Below are 15,850 nucleotides of genomic sequence, written 5' to 3' on the forward strand. Positions count from 1 at the left end.
AGTAATTGGATTCTATGAGGTTGGGAGACTGGATTGTGTTAGAAAGGGTATAGAAACCTGGGATGGGTACATTCCGTAAATTTGGCTGTGTGGGTCACACAAGTGACCATTTAGAAAAAGCAAAACCTAATCATGGAAAGAATGAATGAGAGGATAAATAATGTGGAAGCTCATAATTTTTCTTGAATCCAACTTGAGTTACCAGAGTAAGTTGCCAGAATATTATTGCTGAAGGACAAAAGGAACTGTGAGAACTAGAATAGATTTTAATAAAAGGATAACCACAGAGGGACATAGTTAATGTTGTGCTTTTGTAATGCTGTGTCTTTGAAGTAAGGAGGTAAGATTGCTTTGTACTTGCTGGCAGTGCATTTCGAGTGGCAGTTTTCTCCCTCTCAAGCCTACTATGCACATTAGGAATGTATCAGTTGCTTCACTGACAGCTTTGGAAAATAAACTTTTTCCACTATAGATATTTTACATCATGTAAGATGTAATTAATTGATGATATTTTGACAACTTATATGAATAGTATCTATATTCTATCAAGTCTTTGAACAGAACATAAAATTATGTAACATACATGCAACTCTATATGCTGCACAATAGTTCTTTAGGAAAGACAGATAACGGAAATATTTGATCAGTAGTTATGGTTGAGTTGTAGACTGAAGCTCAGAAAGTAAAGAAAAGCAAAAGTAACATGTATTGAGTGTTGACACATGCCAGAAATTGTGTTAAATCAACTTACTGAATGTAACTTCTCTCCTGGTTATCAGCATGTACTGTGTGGGTGACAAATTACAACAAGGAACTACTGATAATTACATTGCTGTAAAAAAAGCAAGGAAGTAGTAAAACTGAAAGTATATGAAAAGAAAAAAAGAAGAAAGGGAAAAAGGAATTTTCTTTAGGGAGAAGTTCTCTGATTCTCATTTAATTACGTCCAAATACAATGACAGTTATAGGAATCAATTTCACATTTCCCATCAAAAACAGAAACCTTTCAACATGTGGTGATCTTCATAGGGGCTCCAAGAGGCTTGTTTATGAACTTCATCTGTCTTTTGAGATGCACTTCAGTATGGCTTAGAAAGAGAGGGTCTAGATCTGTGGCTAGGAGTCTTTCACTTGCTCTTTGATTTTAAACTTGGCCAAGAAATACAGATTCCTACTTTTAAAGTGTGATAGGGAACAATGGTTTCATGAAGACCAAGTCGGGTATTTGGAGCTATTTGAGCTTTGTGTCATGAAAGAAAAATCTAAGTGACGAGGTCATTACAGATTCCTCTAGACACTACCACTTGCAGAGATGGATTACAGATTAGTGAAAAGCGTGGTTAATTTGTGAGAACAGAGTTATTTACTTCATTTTCCAGTTGGAAGTTATAATTCCAGTCTCAGTCCCCTTATGTGAGGCTTATGAAGTATTTCCAATTTTCTTTTCATTCTGGAATTGATATTATTGGTGGAGAGAGGACCTTTCTTCTATGTTTGTTTAGTAATTGCCTTATTTCTTTTGGAAATCCCTTAGGCGTTTAATCTATATGGTCAGTACAGAGAAAAAGACAGATGTTTGAAATAATTTCAGTTCAGATTTCCTGATATTGCTATTAATAATATAAGTTTGAAAGAAGACAGATTCTCTAGAACCTCTTGGAACAAGTGTGATAAATTTCTAACTCATTCAGCAACAAATGTTCATTGAGCACCTACTCTGTGCATGTGCAGTCAAAGGTAGTAAGTCTGAAGACCTAAGTTCAACTGAATAGGAAGTGACAGTACTCAGGCCCATGGTAGACTCCAGACTCCTCCTGTTCTTTAGAGTTTCATAGTTGGTCCTTTTAGGTTGTCCTAAGAAATTGAAGCAATAAAACTTAATCATTGCTTCTATATAGGAGCAGTTTGTTTCTTACAAATGAGACTGGTTTAACTGTGATCTTGAACGTGCATTACTTGTTATACCAGGCTTCAAGCTTTCACAGAGAACTTATATTTGAAAATTGGATTTTCTCCTGCAGAAGAGGCATTGGTCAGAGGTTCACCCAGTGTGTGCTTAGGTCCAGACCCAGTCCACGGCTGTCTTGTGTTCATGTTTACCGAGTGTGAAAGTGAGGGGCAGTTACCTGGGTCAGCATCCTATGAGGCTTTCTGGTGCATATTAATACAAACAGTGCAAGGCCAGATTATCAAATCGGACTGAAATGATATGTGAAGCTAAGAGCGTCAGAAATAGATGGAGATCAAGTGTTGGGAGGTTTGGAACAAGTAGCAGAGCCTAGAGGCTGGGAGGAATTTCCCTAGCCACAGTCAACTGCTTCTTTAATGCTTTGGACCTGCCATGTTACAGCAATAACTTTGTGGGTCAGAATAGAATCCAGTGAACTTATAAACTCATTTTTTGCTAACCTACTTCCCACAAGAAGCCCTCTCCATAAATAACCCTAATTCTGTGAGAGAAATAATATAATAAAACTTGTATTTTACTAGTGCAAAATTCTCTTCCATGCTAGTTTCAAATGGTGGAATCTGAAATCTCTTCTATAACTAGTCTTCAGGTAGAAAAACCACTTGTTTGACTCTGATCTTATTTGGGGAGAAGAGAGATTGGGCCAATATCTAACTGACATAGGAAGGGTCTAACATTATCTGGAGTTCCCAAATAATAAATAAATATAAAAAACAGTAAATTATTTTATATAAATATAAATAATACATATAAAAATTTAATTAAACAAAGCCATATTGAACACTGAGGCTGAAGCTGGAGCCTTCAGAGATGGAATATTTTCCTGAGCCAACCTGGCAGGTACAAGGTAGCCACAGAAGCTAGGAGCTGGCTGTTCTGGAAAGTAGGCACAGTCTTAGCTTTCTTTGTCCATGTAGCAACTTGCCAAGCTGAGATTCAGACCCAGGATACCTGGCTCAAGAGTCCATGGCCAAATTTAAAATTCTTTACTGCCCCTACAGTCTTACTAGTTATCACATCATTTAGTAAATGTTATATTGTTGGAGTGAACAAATTCTCTCTCCAGCTCTACGTATAACCTGCTGTGACACTGAGTCTTAGTTGATCAACATGATATCAACAGTGTTATCAACTTAATGGTTTTGAAGACAAATTCATATTATTTAATTCGATTAGGCAAATTCTGATAATGACTCTGAAAACTTACATGCAGTGGGCCCTCTATATCTGCAAATTTCGTATCTGTAGATGCAACAAACCATGGAACAAACATATTCAGAAAAAAATAATTCCAGAAAGCTCCAGAAAGCAAAACTTCAAAATTTGCCACACGTTGGCAACTATTTACATGGTATTTACATTGTATTAGGTATTACAAGTAATCTAGAGGTGATTTTAAGTCTATGGGAGTATGTGCATATGTTATATGCAAATACTGTGCCATTTTATATATGGGACTTGAGCATCCTCAGATTTTGAAATCTGTGGGAGAGGCTTCTGGAACCAATCCTCTTTGGATACCAAGAAACTACTGTAATTATAACCCTGGATTAGATACTATCCTAGGAAAACAATGGAGAAAATGCCCTACCCCTGCCATCAATGTATTCAGTCTTGGGGATAGCAGACATATGGAGGAGTAATTCAAATATGAACCCAAGTTTCATAAGAGATGCAACAGAGAAATAAACATTTACAGGGGATTATGGGAGGAAAGAAATGGATTTAAATGGAAACTTAGAAAAGTGCTATTTGCATCAGGCTCAGTAAGATAGATAGGAATTTCTATTAGTTTCTCTGCTTTCAAGCCCTGTTTACCACAATGTTTTCAGATGATCTCTCACAGAGAGATCTTATTTCTCTATAATCTTCAAAACTTCCTTTGTTTTTCTACCAATTATTGAATGAAGTAATATACATTGTACATATTTTCACTCCTGGCTTTCAAGGGCTTTCATCATTAAACCAGTGAATCTCAACCCAAATGCTTCTTAGATTCATTGGCTCTATCCCAGACAACTAAATCAGAACATTCTCATGGGTAGCCAGAGTAACAAGCCACAGATCCAGGCTCTGTGTACCTCTCTAACCTCATGCATCCCCCTCATCCTTTTGTCTCCCATGTATATATGAATGTGTACACACAGGCATATGCACATACACATGCGCACATATATGCAAGCATGTGCACACAGAAGGACAGACAAAAAGAAAAAAAATAGGGTGAAAAATCGGGGCAGGAGAAAAGAATAGAGAGGAACAGGGTGTGTGTGTGTGTGAACAAAGCCAGCAGGAGAGAAGAAGACAATGAAGAAAAGAGAAAATGGGAGAAGATATGAAGGATATGAAAACAGATTCAGTGAAATATTCGGCAAGATACAGAATGAAGAATAAAGGAGAGGAAGGAAAGACTACAAAAAGATACTGAGTGAAGAGGATAAAGTAGACATAGAGAAAAAAATTTGAAAAGAAATGAAATATCTACTGTAGACAAATAAAAGTAAATAGTGACAAATGGAGATCTACAGAGAGATTAAAGAGAGACAGAGATAATGAAGTAGAAATTAAAAAAAATAAGTTGAAAGAAGAGAAGTTTAGGAAAGAACAAAGGGAGAGAGAAAGAAAAGATAAGACCAGGTGAACATAGAAAGAGAGAAAAGAATTGGGTAGAACAAAGGAAGGTGAGCCAGGCATAGAGAAAGGAGAGATGGAAAGAAAGAACAAATATAAATGGAAAGAAAAAGGGAAAGAATGCCAGGAGAAACAACAAGAAAGAGAGGCAGACATAGAAATCAATAAAAACATGAATATGTCTGAAAAACAAAGCAGGAAAATAGAATAATAAAAATTAAAAAGGAAAAAAGTGAAAGAAATGACATGGAAACAGAGTGATAGAGATGAAGTCAGAAAAAAGAGATAGAAAAACAGAGTGAGGCAGAAAGAAGAGGAGGGTGCTAAACTAGATTATCCAAGGTGAGGATGGCAACCATGACTTGGAGTGGAGATGATGTCCCTGGAGGTGGAGCTCTTGGCCAAGTAGCTACTAGAGAATGTATACCCCCAAGTACTGGAAATCTGTCATCAAGGAATCTGCTGTAGTAGATAGGGATCATGGTCTTCTAACATTTTGCCAAGAATGGGGCTGTCAGTCAACTCTGTTCCTCTAGCAGGTTCTATTGAAGATGGTCTAAGCAGTACACTTCCATGTCTGCCGTGGTCACCTCTGACTGTTAGAAAGCTCTTCTTTATAGTAAACAAAAATCAGACTCTCAATACTTAACACTAAATGCTCCTCTGTTACTGACATAAAAGAATTAGGACAGCACTGGTTGGCAATAGAAGACTCAGTAGGAACTAGCTTAAGCAAAAAGAGAATTTTTGGAAAGGTATTTGGTTAACTTATGAAATTCAAGGGTTGAAAGTCCTAGAGCTTGGGTTGCTGCAGTGAACTAAGGAAGTTTCCTCAATATTGTTTCTCATCGCTATTTCTCTCTGTTTTGCTCTAGTAATAACATACTGGTGTCTTCAACTCTTCAGTTACATTATGGAACATGGCTGACAACTGCTCTGAATTGACATTTTCATGTCACATACAGCTCTGACATGGCACAGTAATAATCATTGTTATCTTTCAGTCTCAGTTTCAGAATTCCATGGGAAAGATTTGATTGGCTCAGCCTGGGTTAAGTGTTCAATACCAAGTCAATCAACAGTGATGTGAAGGCATATAAAATCAGTGGTTCTCAAACTTGACTGCATAGTGAAATCACCTGTGGACCATTAAAAGCACTGCCAATTCACCTCCTCTTCCACTCCCATGCCCCCAGCCCCTAGCCTCCAGCTCAAGATCCTCATTTAACTGGTTTGGTGTATAGACTGGGCAATAGAGAGCTTAAAAACCCTACAGGTGATTCTAAGGAGCATCACAAAAATAAGATTCCCTCCTGAAGCAAGGTGGATGGGATGGGGATGAGAGTGCAGGCAGCCCCAAAGAAGAGGTCCTGGCAACCCCTTGCAGATGCCCACTATGAAATAAAACTTCCTGCTGTTTTTCAGAAGCCTTCTTATTTAAGGCATCCAGTAAAAGCTATATTTCTACAAAACATTTTTGAAGTATATCTTTATTTTCCCATGTTTTCTGATAAAAAGACTTTATTAAAAACAAATACCAAAAAATTCCCTCTTCTACCATAAGAAAATAACTTACTCTAGTATACAACATACCTTTTACACCATGTGAAAAATCATGGTTGTATAAAAAAACTCACTTTAAGTATACTTTTCATATAGAAAATAAAAGGGTGAAAATGTGTGTGCTTCTAAAACAAACTGAATTTTTGGCATAAAACATACTCTGGTAAGTAACTCTTTCTAAATCGTCTTACATTGTTAAGAAAATACTGCTTTGGCAATGGGTCTGCTAGTAAGATCCCTGGCCTTGGGGTTTCCAGATCCCACAAGGCCCTTCCAGTTCTATGTTCATGAGAGAGGAGGAATAGCCTTGGGGGATCTTCACCCAACAGATGAATCCTACCCAACAGCCTGTTGGATACCTCTCCACATGGTTAGATCCCACTGCTTGAGGCTGGCCTTCCTGCCTAAGAGTGTAGGGAGCCCTCTCCACTCTCCTGGAGGAAGCTTTTAAGCTAACTTTGGGGGCCCCTATAAAAGCATATGCCAACCATCAAATTTCTGACCTTTTAAAAGGCGAGGGACATTTCTGGCTCTCAGATGCTCGGCTTTTTATTTTTTTAATTAATGGTTTATTATTATTAGAAACTAATATAATAGGATTTAATATAACTTTTTAAAAACTTTTTTATTGAGTTATAGTCATTTTACAATGTTGTGTCAAATTCCAGAGTAGAGCACAATTTTTCAGTTATATATGAACATACATATATTCATTGTCACATATTTTTTTGCTTTGAGTTACCATAAGATCTTGAATATATTTCCCTGTGCTGTATAGTATAATCCTGTTTATCTGTTCTACATTTTGAAATCCCAGTCTGTCCCTTCCCACCCCCCACTCCCTTGGCAACCACAAGTTTGTATTCTCTGTCTATAAGTCTGTTTCTATTTGTATTTATGTTCTGTTTTTTTAGATTCCACATATGAGCAATTTCATATGGTATTTTTCTTTCTCTTTCTGGCTTACTTCACTTAGAATAACATTCTCCAGGAACATCCATGTTGCTGCAAATGGTGTTATGTTGTCAGTTTTTATGGCTGAATAGTATTCCATCATATAAATATACCACAGCTTCTTTATCCAGTCATCTGTTGATGGACATTTAGGCTGTTTCCATGTCTTGGCTATTGTAAATAGTGCTGCTATGAACATTGGGGTGCAGGTGTCTTTTTGAAGTAGAGTTCCTTCTGGATATATGCCCAGGAGTGGGATTCCTGGGTCGTATGGTAAGTCTATTCCTAGTCTTTTGAAGAATCTCCATACTGTTTTCCACAGTGGCTGCCCCAAACTACATTCCCACCAGCAGTGTAGGAGGGTTCCCTTTTCTCCACAGCCTCTCCAGCATTTGTCATTTGTGGACTTGTGAATGATGGCCATTCTGACTGGTGTGAGGTGATACCTCCTTGTAGTTTTGATTTGCATTTCTCTTATAATTAGTGATATTGAACATTTTTTCATGTGCCTATTTATCATTTGTATGTCTTCCTTGGAGAATTGCCTGTTTAGGTATTTTGCCCATTTTTGGATGGGGTTGTTTGTTTCTTTCTTGTTAAGTCATATGAGATGCTCGGCTTCTTAAATAGCAGGCATTCTTACTGGAAAACCCAGATGTCACTGTCTCTGTTTGTGGGACACTCAATCCTGCTACACTGTTACCATCATCAGACGAGTCTCTTCCCTTTCACCTATGTCATGAGACCCTATCCATTCTAGGAGCTAGAACAGAACTCACCAAACAACCCCTGGAAAACCTTGATGAGATCTGGTTCACTGATGGGAGCCACATATTCTTGTGACCCTTTTAACTATCTGCGACTGCTTTCCAAGCAACACTCTGGTGAGACTCTTCCATCGCCCTAGGGGACTATGGATCCCTGTTAGATAAACCTCTTTCTTAAATGTCCCCTGGTTCAAATCTTTTGTCTTTTACGGCCCCCAGCAAACTGTTTTAATACTAATTTAAAATGTCTCTGATATTAGGGTCCCTCTTTTGACTCCTCCTTTAGTTCACTGGACTAAAACTCCAACATCTGCTTTCTAAAACCTAAACCAACAGAAAGCACGGAAATCAATGTTGTTTGAGACCCTTGTTTGCCCCTTTCATCCTTTGGCTAGGATTAGCTCTCTATATTTGACCTCTGTCTTTTCAACCTTCTTATGAAAAGTGTTTCTTCTCGACTAGAGATAATCTTCAGATGATTATGTAACAAAGTAATCAACCAATCAGCCAAGACCACTTCTATACAAGCCCCTTGATGAACACCGACCCTTCACTCACATCAGGCCCAAGGACAGCCAGGTAGTCTGGGACCCCAGTGAGCTCCCTCATCACCCCAGATCAGCAGGAAGTAGCTAGAGTGGTCCTTGCTCTCTACGTCCCCAAGATTTGGGGTCTTATGACTAGAAGGGGGAATCTTAGATAGCTTAGGAAGAAATGAGGATTGGGCCAAGGGAGAGGAAGGGGAAAGGAAAAATCCGGAACACAAGAAACCTGAGCTCCCAATCAGCCAGAGTGCAGGGAAACTGAGTTGTCAAACAATCAATCAACCAACCAACCAACCAATCAATCACAAGGCCTGGGAGTAACTATTTCTTGCCTGGGGGTAGAGGCGCACCCGGTGTCAAGTCTCTTCTACATGATTCATGCTGTGTATGTTATGGCTCTTAAAAATGTTCTAAAAACAACACTTGCTGGATTGAAATATCAAATTTTCTCTTGAATTTACCTTTATATGGGTTAGAAAGTCTTAGTAAAACTTAAGTGGTTCTTTTGCAAGTTATCACACTTTTTGATTTTGTTTTATTTGTTCATATCTGAAGTTTGTAATATAAACAAGTACTCTCTGTAATACTACACAGACATATATACATGGATTTCTAGATGAAATGGACTACTTTGCTGTCAGAGTTGACTTTTTAAAAACTTATTGGGAACTCAGCAATCAGATTGTGAAGATTTTGGTATGTAGATATGAACAAATATCTCAAATCTGCCATTGACAAAGCTGCATTTAGGAAATTACCTTATATTATCTCTACTATACACAAATTCTCTGAAATTGGGGAAAAATAAAAAATCTACCTTCTACAAATGTTTTTATTGTAAACAAAATATGTGGTGGTGACATATTGTTGGAAGAGATAATCAAGAGGGCATGACCCCCATTTGATCCAAGAGCTGGACCTGGGAAATCAGAGACTCCTCACCCCCACCCCTGTGCTTAGAACATACACTCTCCACTGTTCCCACAGTGGAAGCCATTTTCAAGGATGCAGCCTTAAGAGACCAGTTTGTTTTTAAGACTATCTGGATGGTATATGTGACTGAACCCAGGTGAGGTTTCTATATAAACTTTAAAATTCTGGTGGGCAAAGTACACAGATCTATTCATCTTCTGGCTGCCCAAGACAAGCCTTGTAAGTTCCCTTGCTTATGAAACCTGCCACCTACCAATCAGGAGTGGCCTGCCTTCCTTCCCTGTATGGGGGTCCAGTTTCAGATTTCTCCTGGGCATCTCCCTTCTGGGGAGGTTTCTAACACAAGTGGCAAGACCCAAGCAATGGGCATTGGGAAAGAGATATTGTAGGGAGAAATCTCAGGTTGGCATTGACCTACATGTGGGGAGGGGTGGCCTGTGTGTTAAATGCTTGCTGACTGATGCATGAATACAAGAATTTAATGTGCATGTTTGAGGAACTGCACAAAGTGAACTGCAGCAAAGAAGAGAAATGTATGGCTGCCAATGGGCTGGCCCGCACCATGGGTAAGTCAATGGATCCAGTTGCCCACCTAGAGGATGAAACTTGAGTTAGAAAGTTGGAAGAAGAGCTGAGGTTAGAGAAAGACAGGCGGGTATCCACTGTCCTGCTCCCCTGGAGCTGGCAGACAAGCTGGGAGAGCAGGATAAGAAGCTGGAGAGTTTGATGTGCATTTTGCAAAGCTAGGAGGGTGCAAAATGCTGTGGATTCAGGTCACAGACCTTGTGCCAAAGCCTGATTAAGACTCTAAGATTAGGACTTTCCTGGGAAAATGAGGAGAGTAAAGAGGAGAATGTTGTCTTGAATGACAGTGAAATGGAAGAAATATCCCATGTCCGTCTGACCCCTAACACAAAGGAAAGCAAAATATCAGCATCGATGACCACAGCCAGTGGGGCAGTCCCCAGTTTAGGAAGCAGTCATAATGAGAAAATGTCTTCCCTCTGAGCTTATTGATATAGCTGCCAAGTTCCAGTAGATGGACAAGGAACGTACTTAGGCATGGTTAGTGCAGCTATGGGATACAGGGGGTGTTGGCATTTCTCTGACCTGGCAGAAGACAGAGAAAATGGGCAACACCACTCCACACTCCCCATCCTTTGGCAGGCAGCACCTGCATGATGTTGGGGAGAGGGCATTCAAGGGAATCACTCCCTTATAGATTGGAATATTCTGTCCTGCAGGGGTGCTTGGCCCAGTGAGGGCTAACCCCTGGGCATGAGAGGCCTTGAAAGTCTAGAGAGGTAGTATGACAAATTCTCAGGAGTTGGGCCAAGTCTCAAGCCTATCCAACCCCTAACAACATGAAAGAAGTGCAAACTTTTGTAGGTATTTGGGGGTTTTGGAGGATTTTTATTCTCCATCTGGCACAGTGTCTCCATCCTTTATACCACTGGTAAAGAAAGGGCACATGTTGGACTGGGGATCAGAGCAACAAGCTGCCTTGGAGAAGACAATAATATTAGTAAAGCAGATGAACTCTCTGGGCATCTCCCAAACAGGGCAATCATTTGAATTAGATACATCTGTAACTCCAGAAGGTATGGGTGAGACACTGTGGCAGAGACAGCAGAAGAGGAGAGTGCTCCTAGGACTTTGGCCCCAGCTCTGGAAGGGGACAGAAACCTGATGTGTCCCCATAGAGCAGCAGTTCCTGGCACTATACACAGCCCTCCTCCAGGTGAAGCCTCTTGGGAAAGGCTGAACTCAGAGTGGTTTGGTTGATGATCACTCATGAACCCTGGCCATTAACCCCTTGGACTGACAGTTGGGATGTTCTAAAGAGATCAACCCTATGGTTCGGACAATGGAAAGCCAAGAGGTAGATTATTCATGAGTGAGACCTTGTGAAGTCAGGACGTGTAGAGGGATGTTTGGATTCACTTACAAGAGCCTGAGGCAGTCCTCACTGTTTTCCATGTCCTGTCCATGGTATGCATAACTAGGTCAAAGGACTGACAACCCCTGGCAATCAGCAAGCTGATGCCCTAGCTTGGATACCAGTCCTAGCAATTGACTCTTCAGTAGCTACAGCTGATTGAATGCAAAGAAAGACTGGCCACTTCAGTGCTCAGGTGGGATGGCACATTGTCAAGGATGTGGGTTGCCCTTAAAATATAGTGTCTTGGTTAATGTGGTAAGTCCTGTGTGATCTAAACAATGTCCAAGGTGACAAACAAGGCGTCTAGGGTCATTCACCAGTGTTCCCAACCAGTGGAGGATTGGCAAATTAGTTATACTGGCACCCTTCCTGTGAGTGAAATTTCTAAATATGCCTTGGTTTCTGTGGACACCATGTTTGGTTTAACTCAACATTTCTCCTGTTGCCATGCAAACCATGTTGCTACTATTAGGGGATTAGAGAAGCTGACTACTGTATACAGACACTCTCATCAAATAGATAGTGATTGAGGGTTACAGTTAAAAGGTCATAATGTGCAAGACTGACAAAAGAACATAATATTGATGGAAGTTTCATCTCCCAGGAAAAATGGAATATTACAGCAGTAGATTAAATTACAGATAAAACCATCTTTGGCGGTGGACTAATGTACTGTCCCAGGCTTTGATGCATTTGAATGATCAACCAGTAGGGCCTGTTATCCCCTATGCCAGATTGGAGCACCCTGCCCAGGTACCCAGTACTGTAACAGGGTGAAAGTCTCAAAAAACAGCTACTGCCCCGACTCTCACCAAGGATCAACATGCTATGATATTGAAAACACCAAGCCCCATCATGCCTGGGAAAGGTTATTTACTGGAATTTGCAATGGGACATCCCACTGGGATTGGCTGAGTTACTTCCCACCCCTAGGTGAGGGGGAACTACTCAGTCTCTACTGGGAGCCCATTGTCCTGCTGCCAGGCTGGACCTGTTGAAATGCACTGTTCTTGGAACTGAACACTCACCGAGGAAAGAGGGGAGAAGGTGGGAGTTCTTGTCTGGCATATCCTACCCCCAGTCTACCTCCTCATGCCCAATGGTGCTACCTCTCCCTGCCAACATGTATGGTATGCACAACCAGGTCAGATTCCTAAAGCTGTGGACCTCCTTCTCCTCCAGGTCAGGTGGACAAATTCTGTTTCCCAACAGGACCATCATTTGGCTAATGTCTTTGTTCCCCCCATTGGCCTGGAGGACGTTATAGCACACTTGGAACCCCTTATTAAATCCACATAGCAAGCCTTAAATGATAGCCAATAAAGTCTGTCTTTACTGAACACTGAAATGTCTCTAATGACAAAAGCTGCCTTCGAAAATAGAATGGCCTTGGGCATTTTTGCTGCCTCACAAGGAGACATCTGTGCCATCATCCAAACAGAATGTTATGTGTTCATACCTGCTGAGTCTGCTAATGTGTCATGTTTATTAATCACATGAGGGCACAACTGAACACCCTGAGTGATTCCCAACCCCAGCCTAGAGGATAGTAACTGGTTTAGGTCACAGAACTCTTGGTGGACAAAGTTATTACCAATGTTGGGAATTATTGTCTTAGCCTGCATTTTCTGTGGCATGTGCTTGTATTGCTGCTGTCGTATCTGCCTGCAGTGCAGCCAGATAGCCACCAAATGAGTCACCTCCACGCTAGTGAAATCCCTTGCTGACTCCATCAGGGCACATTGAGGGAGCAGAGGGTGTGTGAGATTGTAAGAGCTGGTCAGGAAGGGCATAGTGTTGGAGAAGGTCATCAAGAGGAAATGAGCACCAGTTGACCTGAGAACTGGACCTAGGCAAGTGGAGGTTCCTCACCTTTTCCCCTGTGCTTGGAATGTATGCTCTTCTCACCATTCCCAAAGGAGGAGTTATTTTCAAGGACATAGCCTTGAGAGAACATGTTTTTGAGACTATCTGGATGGTATCCGTAACTGAACACAGTTAAGGCCTCTACATCAACTTTTTTTTTGAGTTATAGTCAGTTTACAATGTTGAGTCAATTTCCAGCGTAGAGCACAGTTTTTCAGTTATACATGAACATGCATATATTCATTGTCGCATTCTGTTTCACCATGAGCTACTGCAAGATATTGTATATATTCCCCTGTGCTATACAGTATAATCTTGTTTATCTATTCTATATATACCTGTCAGTATCTACAAATTTCGAACTCTGGGTCTGTCCCTTCCCACCCACCTCCCTCTGGCAACCACAAGTTTGTATTCTACATCTATGAGTCTGTTTCTGTTTTGTATTTATGTTCTTTTTTTTTTTTTTAAGATTCCACATATGAGTGATCTCATATGGTATTTTTCTTTCTCTTTCTGGCTTATTTCACTTAGAATGACATTCTCCAGGGACATTCATGTTGCTGCAAATGGCATTATGTTGTCGGTTTTTATGGCTGAATAGTATTCCATTGTATAAATATACCACATCTTCTTTATCCAGTCATCTGTTGATGGACATTTAGGCTGTTTCCATGTCTTAGCTATTGTAAATAGTGCTGCTATGAACACTGGGGTGTACATGCCTTTTTAAAGTAGGGTTCCTTCTGGATATATGCCCAGGAGTGGGATTACTGGGTCATACATCAACTTTTAAGATTTGGCAGGTGGGTGCAGAGATCCACTTGTATTGCAGCTGCCCAGGATGAGCCTCTTACGTAAGTTCCCTCTTATTAAGTCTTTCACCTACCGATCTGAAGTGTTCTGCCTCTTTCTTTGTTCTCACCTTTTCCTCCGCAGATGGGGTTGATTTCAGATTACAGCTGGGCAGCTCCCTAGGAGGTCACGAACTAACATATATGAACTTTATAGAAGTAGGATTCCATTCTAATAGTCTTTAATTTTTGTATATCTTACAGTTTTTGTAATTTCAGACTGACAGATTGATGAAGCCTTGGCTCGCTGACATATAGTGGGCACCATAATGCCTCAGAACTCACCAGTTCTGTTGGGCTAGAAACCTAGCATTTCAGATAATACTTAATTTTATTTGTTTCTTTAAAATTGCAAGTATTAAACATGCTTTTTGTAAAAGAATTTAAAATGCACAAATTTATAAATAAGTATTTTTAAGTGGTAGTTTTTAAAAGTTGAAATTACAGGTGAAAATAAAAGTTAATTTAAAAATTTGATAGATATTGCAAATTTCTCTAAATTTCTACACCAACTTATATTCCCTCAAATTTATATCAGTATTCTCTGTCTCCATTTCCTCACTGATTCTGAATTAGGCCCCACTCTAATGACCTCATTTTAATTTGATTACTTCTGTAAAGACCCTATCTTCAAATAAGGTCACATACTGAGATAATAGGGATTAGGACTTCAACATTTTGGGAGAGCACAATTCAATTCATAACAGAAGGTTTTCTGTGGCTGGGCCTTAGGTGAAAGTTTTGATTTGGAAAGAAAAAGTATACAGTAAATCAACAGACACTCAGGCTGTAGACCCATGTTCATAGGTTTTATGTAGTCACCATTCCCCAGGATTTGACATAAAATGTCTTTTGGCTTAAGAATATCTGATCTCAAGAATCTAGACAAATAAATAAAATTAATGTTAGTGTAGAAATATGTGTATGAGATGGGTGGAGATAAGTGGGGTGGGGTTTGAATATGCCCTGCTTAACTAGCTTTCATGATAGGTCCATTATTATAAAAATCCTTTTCCTTATGTTTAGCAACTCTTTGTATTCCTGTCTTGCTTTATCCACACCCCTTCCTATCTTATACATACTATCAATAATAATTAAAACTAGCTACAGGACATAAGACACCTTTCCCAAGAAAAGGAAGACATTTCCTAGTGTTAAGAGTCTAGAGGGCTACTAGCCCAGTGAGTGGAAACTGTGAACAGACTGGAGACCCCGTCTGGGAGGGAACCACCGTAGCCCCATGATTGCTTAAAGTAGAGGTGGCAGTGAAATGGCAAAGTGACTTGGGGGCTGAGGGGACCCCTGATTGGTAGCAGTTCAACAACCAGTTTGCAATATGCTTCAATACTCAAAAATCGATTCTTGCCAGCCTGTCTGAGCTGGCTCCAGCGCATCACCCTTAACAGTTTCTCAAAATATGTTTCCAATTGTAGTCTTCCAAAACCAATTTGTTATTTATCATATTCATTTCTGGAGGCTGCTGTAACCAGTTACCACAAATGTGGTTACTGGAAGCAATGGAAATTTGTTCTCTCAGTTCTACAGTCCAGAAGTTCCGAATCTGGCAGAGCTGCGCTTCTTCTGGAGGCTCTAGCAGAGATTCCATTCCTTAACTCTTCCAACTTCTGGTGGCTGTTAGAATTCCTTGGCTTTCTTGGCTTGTGACCAAATCACCCCAGCTTGTCTCCATCTTTACATTGTTTTTTCCTTTGTGTGTGTCTTCTCTCCTGTTCATCTGTCTCTTTCAAGGATGCTTGCCTTTGGATTTAGGGCCCATCAGGGTAACCCAGGATAATCTCCTCATCTCAAGATCTTTAATTTAATCT

General features: G+C 40.1%; 1 protein-coding gene across 12 annotated transcripts in view; it reads left to right on the top strand.

Moving 5' to 3' along the window:
- Positions 1–15,850, top strand: part of PROS1 (protein S) — a 269,581-nt gene that overhangs the window by 61,264 nt on the left and 192,467 nt on the right. The window lies entirely within an intron of this gene.

Source organism: Vicugna pacos, chromosome 1 (genome assembly GCF_048564905.1).
Source record: "Vicugna pacos chromosome 1, VicPac4, whole genome shotgun sequence".
NCBI classification, from domain to species: Eukaryota; Metazoa; Chordata; class Mammalia; order Artiodactyla; family Camelidae; genus Vicugna; species Vicugna pacos.